A 12,369-nucleotide genomic window follows, 5' to 3' on the forward strand; every position below is an offset into this window, starting at 1 on the left:
AAATTACACGAACAGCGTAAAGCAGCACAAGTAAGCGAGAAAGAAAGTAACTCTGATACTGAAGAGGTAGAGGACGAGAATCCCGCCAGAATAGCGTATGTAGGAAAATCTAGATTTCCAGATCGCCATTTACGCCTAGAACACAAGTCTATTTTCCATTCTCCAGCACCAGAACAAGGTTCACTAGAACAAGTGTTTCAAGCTACCGATCACATTCTGAAATCACGAATCGGTTACAGTGAGTTAAGTACCATGCATGAACAAGAACTAGCCCGATCAGCAGTCCGATGGATTACTGATTCTACCACTTTTCCAGACGAAATAGTGGCACAAATGTTTCTGAAAATGCCCCCAGCCGAACAACGACTGGCGGGTATGTATATGATTCAGCACCTCATTACTCTGTATGAGGGTCAACACTCTGATCCAGGTCCGTTACATGATATCCTGAACGAGTTACTCCAGTATAGATGGAAAGGTTTAGGTACCGATTTAATTAGTGTCATTCTAGAACAGCGTCACAAATATAGAACGTTTCTGAACCCGCATTTTGTTCATGTCTCACCTCCAGAAAGTAAACCATTTTACATGGAGAGACAGAATCCGTTACGAGAAGTCCACCCAGTTAAAGGAACGGGTGGCGAAATGCAGCGAGTGTTTGTATACACTCCAATAACAAAGATGGAACTCCTCGAGATGAAGAAATTAATTCCCTGTCATGACAAAGATCCAGCAGGGTTCCATAGAGAACTAAAAGACATGCTCCGTATGGGAGAATACACATACCCAGATATAATTAAAATGTTAAAGGTTCTGCTGCCCGCAGGGGTGTATGAAAAGCTCAAGGAAAAAGAATGGGAGGTGGGAGAGAAAAAGATCGATTGGGCAGTCCTAGAAGCTGAAGATAAGGCACGAGTACCAGGTACCGGTCTTGGAGATAAATGTAAAGAATTACCAGAATTATTAATACAAGTTTTACCCCGATTATTGACAACTAGAAAAGAAGACTGGGATGCAATCTCAGCCTGTAAACAAAAGCAAGATGAGGATATTAGTGATTTTTATTCTAGATTTGAAAAATGTTTTAGCATCAACAGTGGCCTCAAGACAAGTAGTGAGTCATACCCTCACCTTTTTGTTACCAAATTAGTCGAGAATTCAAGTCCACAAATTAAAAATCGAGTTTTGAAAGTCGAAAGTACCTGGCAAGCTAATACCCCGTCCCAGATGTTGCAGATGCTCCAATACCACCAGAATAGAATCAGAGAAGAGCAAGAACACGAAAGAAAACGTATGAAAGACACGAAAATGAAAGCACTAGTTGCACAATCTGTTCCTCAAGACAGTCAGAAGAGGGGTCCGAATCAAGCCAGTCATCCTGCAGCTCCCGTTAAAGGGAATTGCAATTATTGTAAACAGCCAGGTCATTTTATAAATGAGTGTGCAGTTCTGAAACACAACATAGCTACTGGTAAGACTAAAGAAAGACCACGTCCGCCTAGACAAGAACAAGTTTCACAGATTCCTCAGTCACAGAATGCACCACAGACAGTTACAGCACCGCAGCCTATTGCTGCAACACAGCATGTTACATCGCAGATGTACCAGTATGCACAGTCTGAGTATCCAGAGTACCAGCAGTATTCATGAAACAGCCTAGAGAGGGAGGTAGGCTTGCCTCTCATCGAGATACCTGTAGATCAAGAAGGTCCCTATGTTCACAGTCAAGTATTAGGGAAAGACAGAAAGTTTTTGATCGATACAGGGGCAAGTAGGACCACAATTAGTCATGCCGAAGTTCCAGGGGCTCCGCTCTCAGGCTCAAGAAATGTTTCCCTTGGATTTTCAGGAAAACCTATCGTAAATGAGATTTCAAAACCAGTTTCTCTAGAAGTAGGTCCATTGTCCCGCACTACTGATCTGTTACTTACTAAGTCATGTCCAGAAAATCTATTAGGTATTAAGACACTGAAAGAGTTAGGTGCAGTTATATGCTGTTCCCCAGAGGGAATACGATTGTTCCTACGTGACTTCAAGGGTCACTATGTATTACGAGATTTTGATTCAAGACTGTCTAATGTTCCGCAGCACTTATGGGCGCAAGGTCCAACTGATGTAGGTTACATGCAAATCACACCCTATCGTGTGACTCTCAAGCCAGGTGTAGTGTTACCACGAATCAGACAGTACAGATTGCCACCTGAGGCTGTAGCAGCCTTATCCAAAATTATTGACGAGCTCATGGCTCAAGGAGTGGTTGTAGAAACTGACTCCAACGTATGTAATTCTCCGATCATTCCAGTCATGAAACGTACTGATCCAAATGCACCCCCAGTATATCGATTAGTGATTGACCTACGAGAGCTTAATAAATGTATTATTCCGCAGTACCCAGTTGTCCCAGATATCTCTTCCCTATTAACGGCCATTGATTCCGAAGCCACGTTCTTCACTGTCATAGACCTCAAGAACGCATTTTTCAGTGTTCCTATTCATCCAGACAGCCAGTTCCTTTTCGGATTTTGTTTAAATGGAAGGAGCTATATGTTTACACGAGCTCCTCAAGGTTTCACAGAAAGTCCTAGTATTTACAGTCAAGCACTCAAGAGACAACTTGATAACATTCACATGCCAACTGACACTGCCCTGCTCCAGTATGTCGATGATCTACTGATCACAGCCCGTTCTGAACGTGCTTGCGAGCGAGCATCACTTACAGTCTTGTATTTCCTAGCCGAGATGGGGCACAAGGTGTCCCCTTCGAAGCTTCAATTCTGTGTCCAGCAAGTGGTCTACTTAGGACACTTACTGTCCAAGAGGGGTAGGCAGTTGACACCAGACCGTATCCAGTTAATAGCGAGTCTTCCTCAGCCCAAGACCCAGAAGGAGGTACGTGCTTTTATCGGCCTTACTTCTTACTGTAGACAATGGATTCCTCAGTATGCATTTCTAGCCAAACCACTGATACAGTTAACGACACAGGAGGCAGCCGTATCGACTGTCCTCCCTTGGACATCTGAACATACACTTAGTTTCAATGAGTTAAAGAAAGCCCTATGCCAAGCTCCAGTTCTAGCAACACCGAACTACAGTAAGCCTTTTACACTTTTCGTCACTGAACGCGAAGGTACAGCATTATCTGTTCTCACACAAGATCAAGCAGGACAATACAAGCCCTGTGCTTATTTTTCGAGCACATTAGATCCTGTAGCCCAGGCTCTGCCTGCGTGCCTCAAGTCAGTTGCAGCCACAGCCCTAGCTATCAGACAAAGTGATTCCATAGTCTTAGGACACTCCTTGACAGTACAAGTTCCACATTCTGTGGAAGTTCTTTTAAACCGAACACAAACTCAGCACTTGACAATTGCACGTTTAACAGGTTATGAATTGACACTGTTCCAGCCTCACATAGAAATCAGACGCTGCAACATTTTAAATCCTGCTACACTGTTACCATCAGTTACTTCGAATCCTGACCCACATGACTGTGTGGAAGTAGTTAACATTACGACAAAGCCAAGACAAGATCTGACAGATATTCCGTTACCAGATCCCGACCTGACACTTTATGTGGATGGTTCATGTATGAGAACAAGTACAGGAGAACTAGTCGCCGCGTATGCAGTGACTACTGACACTAAAGTTATAGAGACACACCGTATTGATACCCTGTCCGCTCAAGCAGCAGAGCTAGTTGCTCTGACACAAGCCTGTATACATGCCAAGAACCAGAGAGTTAATGTTTACACAGATTCACGTTACGCATTTGGAGTTGTACACGACTTCGGAGTGCTCTGGCAGGAGAGAGGTTTCATGACTTCTCATGGAACCAAGATTTAGCATGGTCTCCTTATTCAAGCTCTGTTAGAGGCCATACATTTGCCGACATCTATCGCTATCATGAAGTGCAAAGCACATACGAAAGTTACTGACATTATTTCCCAAGGTAATGATCTAGCAGATCGCACAGCCAAGCTTACAGCACAGACTCTAGACATTCCAGTTAATCAGACACATACTCCAGATCCGACCACATGTATGACAGTTAAGGACCCTACACAAGATGTCATAGACATACAGTTACATGCTACTCCTGAAGAAATCAAGAAATGGTCCGAACAAGGAGGGGTCCAGACAGATCAAGGATGGTTAACGAAGGGTAGAGCCACATGGTTTCTCCCCGACTCTATGGTTCAAGTCATTATTAATACCGCACATAGTCCAGCACATTTAGGAGAAAAAGCTATGTTAGACAGTATCCAGAACATTTGGTTTAACAAGCATTTACGAGCTGCAGCCAAGCAGAAAGTCCGTACCTGTATGATATGTTGTCAGTTTAATCCAGGTAAAAGTGTCCCGGTGGAACAAGGTGGATTCCAGCCCCCTGACCACCCTTTTGAAGTCCTCCAGATGGATTATATTCAGATGGAGCGATGTCGAGGTTTCAAGTATGTCCTTGTAGTTGTATGCGCTTTGTCCAGGTGGACAGAAGCATATCCAGTCCCAGATTACACAGCCGCGACCACTGCCAAGCAGTTGGTTCGTGAGTTCTTCCCCCGTTATGGACTCCCTAGAGTCGTATATTCTGACAACGGCCAGCCATTCTCATCTGAACTCATGAAGCATGTTTCCCTGTTATTAGGGTACCAGTGGAAGTTTCATTGTGTACGCCATCCTGAAGCAGCCGGTCTCGTAGAGAGACATAACCAGACCCTGAAAATCCGTATTGCAAAAGTGTGTAAAGAAAAAGGTGTGGACTGGCTAGTAGCTCTGCCAGTCGCTTTATTTTATATGCGCATGGTCGCACATTCCAGATCAGGTCTGTCCCCGTATGAGGTCGTTTTCGGCCGCCCCCCTAATATGTGGGGTACTCCTAGACCCCGAAGTATTACCGATGTTTCAAGTAATATGCTGACAGATTACCTAGCTTCCTTGATGTCTGCCCTCAACTCATGTCGTTCACAGGTTGCTGCCGCATTTCCAGACAATACCGAGGTGGCACCGCACGAAATCGTTCCAGGATCCATGGTGATGGTCCGCAACTTTGACAGATCAAGTCCGCTGGAACCTCGTTGGAAAGAGCCCCGACAGGTCCTCCTCACCACCCGTACAGCCGTGAAGTTGGAAGGACGCAAAGGCTGGGTGCACCTTTCTCATGTCAAACTTTTTAATGGACTGAAACCCGTCTTAAAGAACATTTCCCAGGATTTGAAGGATTGCCAAAGCATTGTTCTCAAGGACTGTCCCGCAAAAGACATTGCTACAACCCCTCCCCTGTTAGAGAAAACTCCACAACAGGAGTACAAGCTAAAACTCCGGTCTAGTAAAATAAGTCAGTCAGTTTGATTGTCTAAGTCCTCCCCTAGGTGAAACGGTTAGACTGTTTCTGACATGTATAAAATAGACCCCCATAGTGAGAGAGTTAGTCAAAACTCAATCCGATGTATTGTTTTTCTATGTTTCATATTGTTTCTCAGCATTATGATTTCCTGCACCAGTTATGCATTTTTCTTGTATTTCCCAGTTCTTCATGTAAATAAGTCTGCTAATGCTACAGTAGAGCACACGTTTAGTGATCTGCCTCCTCATGAACTCTCTTACCGCCTCGCCATGCGAAATAACTCATTTATCCGCATGTTACATTACTCACACCAGTCCAGCAATACCACTAATTGTTGGGTGTGTGGTCGACTCCCCCCTTTCCAGATACCGAAGGGAGTCCTGCCACTTTTTCCTTATCCATTTTCACATAATGGTTCGTGTGGAGCATGGTCCACGTTAACGTCATCCTCAACAGATATGTCTTTTTCTTAACAATACATGTTTTCCAGACAAGCAAGGTCTCCCCCACAGAACAGGGTTAGATCTAGAAAATGAAGTGTATAATTTAGGTAATTATTCGTCGAATTTCATGGTCCTGAATGTTCAGTCTGATACTACTCCAGACTTACCTGCTATTTCAGTACTACCAGTCAAAGGCGAATTATGTGTCCGAAATTATGGTTCCGTACATGTAGGACATAGTGATTGTACTACTATTGTCAAGTATAGTGACAGTGGGAAATCTATTTTCAAAGCTTCACGTCATTCTTATTTTATTTGTGGTCAAACTGCATATGTTCGTCTGCCCCTCGATTGGGAGGGAACCTGTTACATTGCCTTCCTACTGCCACCAGTTTTTCTAGCCCCACCTGATTATCATAGGAATACACATCTAGTACACATTAGACATAGAAGGGAGTCCCCAATTGTCGATTATACTGAAACTGCTCTAGAACAGTATACAGATTTCAACAGAGGTTTCTTCTTCTTTATAGGACCTATCCAGAATAGTAAACTGATCCGTAGGTTAACCAGAACCCTCGAAGCTGTAGTAAATGAGACTGCCTCTGCTCTAGGTAACTTAACTGAAGAGCAATCTGCTATGAGATTTGTCGTTTTACAGAATCGTCTCGTCCTTGACGTCATACTGGCCGATAGGGGCGGGGCCTGTAGAGTCATCGGATCTAGTTGCTGCATTTTCATTCCAAATAACGCGCCGTCTGTTTATTCAGCTATAACCAGACTCCATAAAATTGCCCATCTGATACACCAAGATCCAGGCACCTGGACATGGTCCGGTTGGTTCTGGAATATAATTTCCGCATGGGGATGGAAAGTCTTGTCCTTTCTAGGTATTGCAGTAGCGATCATATTCAGCTGCTGCCTCTGTATACAATGTGGCCCTGCGATTTGCGGCATTTGTGCTACCTCTTGTATTCCTAGTCCCAAGCCCCGTTCTACATCCCGTTCCAGGATAATTCGAGACGAGCAAATGATACTGTATGAAATGATAGATGGTATCATGAATATTGATGTTTCCTGATGGAAACGTAGTGACAAGGAGGGAATGTGGAAAAGTAAATTTTGCCATGTTCTGTGTCCCTACGTGTCATCCATCATATGTTATGTGTGCATGATTAAATATGCATATGCATTCCCCATGTCCGATTAATGACGCAATTACAGTTGTGTCCACCTCTAGTATGCCAGTTTCCAGTCCTCGTGAATACTACGAATATCAGGCCTATGTAAAGCTACGTTGCCACGTTTCTCAGTGTGCACGTTATTCTATTATAAAGTCCCCGTTTCTAGGCCTCAAAAGGGCCTGGACACCAGATTCAGCTCCTGTCTCCTGACACTTCGCTGAGGAGCGATACAGCCCCCACCTGTATCCTCGACCCTTCACTTACTTCCTGCCTCGCAGTGCCCGGCCCAGCCTGGCTCAGCCTCTGAGTCTGCCAAGAATATGTTATGATTCCAGTTATCAGTTCAGTCCTCCTTCTCTGCATTCCTAAGCTACTGAACTGCATCAATAGTTTCCGTCATTGTCTAGCCTTCACGTCTCCACGTTAGAGAAATACTGCATTTAATGGTCATTTAATATTCTTCATCACGCACTACATGTAGAATAATGCATGGTCCAGTCTTAGAATCAAGTTAACCTTTCCTCTCCTGACTTCTAGTTTATATCAACATGTTCTCTAAACATCAGATACTAGATACTGTTTAGGTACATGTCGCCCTGACTCTCCAGACTTCAGTCTCTGCTCCCAGCACAGAGTTCATAGCCCCCAGCTTCTCCTAGTGATACGTCATTGCTAGTTTGCGCGCACCATTAGGTTAGAGGTCCCGGCTCCTTAGGTAGCCCCCTCCATGGTTTCCGCCCCATTCATGACATATTCTGTTACGTTTGCATCACATGTCTATGTATACGCCCAGTTACACCTACTTTCGCCCTTATCTTTCGCGACTGCTACGCGTCACGCCTTCTGCTCCACCCACTGCTACGCCTACTGCAATGTAATGCTATGTGTTTGCGTTATGTATATATGCTCATGTATTGTTATTAAAAGTCAGCGCGCTCATCCCAGATCCAGCCCCAGCAGCTGCTGGGCCCTGTCATCCTATTCCTATGCAGGTTGTCCTGTTCCTGTCCTTATGCTGTAATAAACCTGCGAAACTCCTACTACCTCGAATCTTGACTCTTATTTATTGAGCTATCTGTTATGATATATGTCTAGTCAAAAAGAGAGGTATTATTTATTTATTTACCACACCTGCACAAAAACAAGCCTGCCTGTAATGCAGGCGTCCTTGTACTTTTGTGCAAGGGTGCATGCATTGGCGCTAGGCAGCACAAGGTGCACCAGCGCAACGAGGCAGCAGAAATATGCCATATCTTTGAAAATATGGTGCATTTCTGATATCTTCCTTTCACACAATGCAGTGCAGCACATGGTCTTGCTGCACTGCATTGCTTGAAATATTAGTAGATCTGCCCATAGATGCTGGAAGTAGGGTTGTGTGTGGTTCTGCAGCAACCCCTAAATAACCATGTAGGAGTTCAGAAAGTGAATGAGCAATAAAGCTACCTTTAAATTTTGTTTACATCTTGTCATATCCGATGTGCTTTTAAAGAGATATGTCAAAGGTCATATTTTGTCTTCTGTCGAATTGCTGCTCATTCTTTTCACAAGGTGATTGGACTTTGCTTCATCTCACTGCTAAATGAGAGCATTTTGTAAAGTGAACTATGTGACAGTTTTGCTCAGGTACAGGGAGTGTCAAACCACAGGCTGTAGAATGTCAATTTGTCTCTAACACACAACAAAACATAAATACCTGTAAATGTATTCTGCAAACTATTCAAAATATATCAGTCTAGGAAAGCACAAATGAGGCAGTTCTCTTTGTAATTCTCAAGTATGATGGAAACTTGCAACCAGATTCATCAAAGCAAAATCGGCTCGCAAAGGGCCAGATTCTGAGAATCTGGCCCTTTGCAAGCGCTATTCTTGCATTTGGGATTCATCATCCCAAATGCAAAAATCGCAGTTATAGAAATCGCTAAATTGTGAAAAATTGCATTTAAGGAATCTCAATTTGAGATTCCTTAAATGCAATTCATGAACCATTTTAAAATTGCGGATTCGCAATCTGGGACCGCTATTTACCGCGAAGTCTAACCACGTGGTAAATAGCGAAAACTTAGAAAAATGCACTTTCCTGCATTTTTCTAAGTTGTATGTTACACACACACATGTCCTTGGGACATGTGTGTACGCAACACCAGTGTACATTACCATTTCAGGGGTGCTACAGGGTGTCCTTTGGACACCCTGGCACCCTTGAAATCGCTTCCTTATTTGCGATTCGCTAATTGCTAATCGCAAATAAGGAATTTGCGATTAGCAATTAGCGAATCGCAAATAAGGAAGCAGTAGAAATCGCAAAAAAATATTGCGATTTCTACATGCATCCCATTTTGCGAGTCTTTAATAGTGAATCCCTAAAATTCGCGATTAAGGACTCGCAAAACATGACCATGATGAATCTGGGGGATAGATTCTATTATGATCATAGCAAATCAAGGCCTTTACTCGGTAAAGTGTAAATTATAAATAATTGTGAAATTCGATTTTCACACGTTATTGTTTTGTGCTATAAGCAAAATTGCAGGTTTGTGACAATATATTGGCAATTTCAGTGGACAATGTCCTTTCTGTAAAGGACTGTGTGCTACCACACCATGCTTTAATATTACATGCGTGATAGGGAGCTCCAAAGTGCACCACCAGCTAAATTTCACACCCTTATCACTCTCCTGCTGAGTGGGAGTGGATCATTGCTTCACTTGTTCTTAGTGTGAGGGATGAATTGTTCGCGATCCCTATGTCTTTAGTGATGTAACATTGATGGCAGCACCCCCCCTCTAAAAATGGTTCCAGCACCACTGAATCTGGCCCCGAGTCTATGTCGTTATAGCTGCCATCCATTACCTTCCTAATCCCTAATCGACAACCTTTTTCCCTTCCACATTTCACCTCCTCTGAAGGATGCATGTGCCGTTCATTTACAGAGTTTTGCTGATAAACCAAAGTTTCTTTCAGAAATCTGAATTTGCTTGCAGACAAACAGTAATGCTTATAATCTGCTCTGCGCGTTTTACACTTCTATGTCCCTTGAAAAAGACTTTGATTCCCCTTCAATTATCAGATCACCCATGGGAAAACCAAGTGGCTCCTCCCTTTTTTTAAGTCACACCCAAGGTGGAAGCTCGGCTATAATCTCCTCAAAAAATCAGATTCGACACATATTGCCTCTCAGTGAAGGTTGATGTTATTATGAGAGGGCCATAATAAACAAGTTCTCAGCAATGCTGTAAACAAATAATTTCCAAACGTATCTCAAATGAAAAACCTGTGAATGCGTCAAAATGCTACGCCTCCCCAGTTTAATTTTTTGTCCTCGTTATTTCCCCTTTTCTAGCAGCACACGTAGAAAGAGGTACATGCCCCTGGGGCTTGTTTTTGTGCAGGGAGGTGTCCCTTCAGTTTTTTTACAGTGTTTCTGTATATATATATATACACACACACACACATACATACACTGTTAAATGTAGAAGCTTAAAACTAACTTTTAATGCAACTTGGGTATTAAAAGATAGCTTTGCATCATCTTGAGGACCCTTTTATAATACTAATTTTCTATTTCACTAGCGAGACTGCTGCACAATTGCAGTTGGAATAGTTACGGTTATTATGTTTAACTGCTTCCCTATGCATGGAGGGGCTCAGGCACAATCCTAATAATATCTGTGAGTTGTTTAATTATGTCATCTGGAAAACCAGTAAAATCTGTTTGGAAAACAAGTTCTTGAGGACCCTTTTATAACAGACCTTGTCCTCTGAGTATTGGCGCCACCATGCTCTCTCAAGTTTTTTACAAGCAGCTCTCTCCTAAACGCCCCAGCTGAATGACGTTTAGGCCTCTTCCCTGTGTACCTTGAAGGTACTGTCAAATCATTCGCTTTCAGGAGCCAGTAAGCTTTAGCTCTATCGCACACATACCTTTGAGGAGAGTGAAAGTCTTGACTCATCCTAGGCTTTTTTAAGGACCCCATGTGCGCCCCTATTCCAGGATTTCAAACCCTGCACCAATTTACCAACGCTTGTAACGCAGAGTTCAGGCAAAACTTCGACAACTGCGACATGGCAGAGTTTTTGTTACGCGGGGCTCGCCAACTGCCAGTTGGCGCACGCGTGTGAGATTTGGCATCCCCTCATGTGATTTTCAAGGCCCTAGGACAGCACTTAGTGAGTTTTACTCAACGTGGGCGGTCACGACCGTTCGTGGTGAGAAAGCTGACGCTCGAGCAAAAAACCTACTCAAACGGTTGAAGAGAAGCAGCATCCTTTGGCGTGCTGCCTGGTGCCATTTGCGCTGATTTTGCAGCGAGGAACAAGTTTCCAGTGCAAAAATTCAGCACAAACAGCGCAACATGGCAATTCCGCCCGCTGGCCAGAAAGTCTGCCAGTTCTACCCACCTCTAGTATGCATATTATTGTGTGACAAATGAATTATGAATTAGCAATGGAAAAGCTTTTTCAATCTGTTTGCCAGCACCTTAGCTAGGATCATGGCCTCATCGTTAATCAGAGATACTAGCATGTGGTTTTCACAGTGTAACAGATGCTGTAGTGCCACTGGACCCAATTACTTCACTCACTTTGTCTTTTTACAGTACACTTCAGAGTCATTGACTTGATCTTCCAATGGATCTTTTAACCATGCCGAGAGGGGTCTGATATAAGGAGTCCCACCCAGTTATCCAAAGAGGACCAGGAATTGGGTAACTGACCTACAGACTAGTAATTAAATTCATGAAGATACCTCTCAAGACTAGATTATACAAATACAAAATTTCCACGGCTAGACCAAATCTCCTGAAGAAATTCTGTTAGACTAGAATCATGCAAACTAATAATTCAGTTAGATCTATGCTAAATAGAAACATTTGTATCTGCTGACTAGAGATCTCACTATTCAAATTCCCACCCCTAATTAATGCTCAGATTTTATCAGTAATTAAGAAAAAAATATATCAAAATCAGGCATTTGAATTTAGGAATGCAGAATAATCAATGTAATCTCTTTCAGCCTATCAATTACCAATGTGCAAGAGAACGAGTTCAGGAAAAGGCATGATTCATCCCAGCTCAAAGGCTCTCTCCCGAAAGGGTAAGAAGTCTGGAGATAATGCACACAGCGTTTGTTTCAGCCAAAAGCATCCGCAAGTCCTCAAAGAACCAAAGTCTTTAGTGGAGGGTAGAAAAATGGCAAAAGTGGCAGAACAATGGCAGTATGGCACAGTTCTCATCACTCCAAGCTATGAAATAAGTACTCAAGTGTGATTCCCTCGAGTAATCTCACCTGATCAGCCCACTTAGTCCATTGGTCAGTTCCCATAGGATGATCATGATGCAGCATAAAGAAGACGGTTTATGGGATATAGGTGGTGATCATCATGTAAAATTTTGAACCATT

The 12,369-nt window shown here is 43.1% G+C and overlaps 1 long non-coding RNA gene across 1 annotated transcript in view; it reads right to left on the minus strand.

Moving 5' to 3' along the window:
- The window catches only part of LOC144770567 (uncharacterized), a 437,591-nt gene that overhangs the window by 137,418 nt on the left and 287,804 nt on the right, over positions 1–12,369 (minus strand). The gene's annotated exons all lie outside the window — the stretch shown is intronic.

This window comes from Lissotriton helveticus, chromosome 1_1, assembly GCF_964261635.1.
Source record: "Lissotriton helveticus chromosome 1_1, aLisHel1.1, whole genome shotgun sequence".
NCBI classification, from domain to species: Eukaryota; Metazoa; Chordata; class Amphibia; order Caudata; family Salamandridae; genus Lissotriton; species Lissotriton helveticus.